The following is a 1,800-nucleotide window of genomic DNA, read 5'->3' as shown; positions in this document are numbered from 1 at the left end:
GGCGACCCTGTGGTTTCTAAAGACCGCTCAGCTCATGCTTTGACAGCTGTCCCCCTTCAAGGCTCTCAGCACCGAATGATCTGATTGCTCAGAGCCCATCAAGCTGGGAGGAAATTTAAGTCAACTCCCGTGGAGAAGTAGCATGAAGCTCAGACAAATAGACCACACAGTGTTACATTTAGATTGTTTCTGGTCAGTTTTTCCCTTTTGTGTATCTTTGAGGTAGGGTCTCATGTAGCCCAGCTTGGCCTCAGACTCACCATGCAGTCAAAGCTGGCTTTGAATTCCTGATCCTCTTGCCTCCATATTCTGAGCCTTGGGATTATAGGCAGATGTCACCATGCCTGGCTTTTTTCTTTTTTAATTCTTCACCCCCCCCCCCGCTGCATACCTCTGCTTTGTTGGGTACTCACAATGTAGTATGAGCTGACTCAAAATTGGTGGCAATACTCCTCTGCCTCAGCCTTCTGAGTGTCAAGGTTACAGGAGGTCCCAGCATGCCTGGCTGATTTTTCTTGATGAGAATAAATGCAGCAAATGTCTGTAAGAGTACTCCTATACACACGTAGATTCATGTGCTCATTAGATCACATAATCCAGAGCAAACACACAGTGTTTAAGTTATAACACTTTTTTTTCATACCCTAGTTAAACAAATCAATGTCCTGAGTTTTCAGGCCACATTTGAAAGTTGTTTTTTTTTTTTTTTATGAAGAAAAAGTTACAAGTGAGCCAGGTAGTGGTAGTGCGTGTCTTTAATCCCAGCACTTGGGAGGCAGAGGCAGGTGGAGCTCTCTGAATTCGAGGCCAGCTTGATCTACAAGAGTTAGTTCTAGGACAGGCTCCAAAGCTACAGAGGAACCCTGTCTCAAAAAAACCAGAAAAAAATTACAAGTGTTGCTTATGCTAACACAAGGACACAAGGCACTAGCAGTTCAAGTGAAGAAAACTAAAGATTTATGGATTTTAATTTTGTGTGTATGAATATTTTGCCCACCCGTATGTATGTGCAGAACATGCATGCAATGCCCATGATATCCAGAAGAGGGCATCAGATCCCATGGAACTAGATCTACAGACGCCTGAGCTATGTATGGAAGCTGGGAACAGAACCTGGGTCCTCTGCAAGAGCCTAGCTACAACTTTTCTGAGAGGAGAAAAATTATTTTCTCCAGAAAGATGTTAAGATTCCTAGGGTGGAAATACAGAGTGGCTGCGCATTCTTTAATCTCCATTTCTGAAAATGCAGAAGTCTAACAAACAACAGGTGAACAGCAGGCTCAATCGTTTTTCAAGACAACAAAATTTTGTGGCTAAGTATGGCAGCCATCACTACCCATTCAGGGTTTTGTTGCACCCGGAGTCAACATTTACCAAAAGGACGCTCAACTGCAGGCCAAGTCTCTTGTTTGTATAGTGTGGGAACCTGGGTCCCCTGCAAAAGGTTAAATGATATTTGCTCTTATTGATTGAAGACAACAAGGCAGCTTATTTGACATCTCAGATGGTTATTAAAGAGAACACTACTAGTGCTATGGATAGCTTCAATCCCCGGAACCTTGTGAGAGCTGAGTCTCTCCTTCCACCGTGTAGGTTCCGGGGATTGGTAGGGTGCTTACCCAGCATGCTCAAGGCCCAGGGTTTGGTCCTCAGTGCACTAAGAACCGAATGTGGCGGTACGCGACACCTGTAGCCCCAGCGTTCCAGAGCGAGAGCAGAAGGACCCGAAGTTCAGTTATCCTCAGCTTCATAGTGAGTTGAAGGCTAACCTAGGCTATAGAAAATTCTGTCTAGGAGAGG

The sequence above is a fragment of the Microtus ochrogaster genome, linkage group LG9 (genome assembly GCF_000317375.1).
Source record: "Microtus ochrogaster isolate Prairie Vole_2 linkage group LG9, MicOch1.0, whole genome shotgun sequence".
NCBI lineage: Eukaryota > Metazoa > Chordata > Mammalia > Rodentia > Cricetidae > Microtus > Microtus ochrogaster.
The sequence above is the reverse complement of the archived record's forward strand: the minus strand, read 5'-3'. Positions refer to the sequence as shown.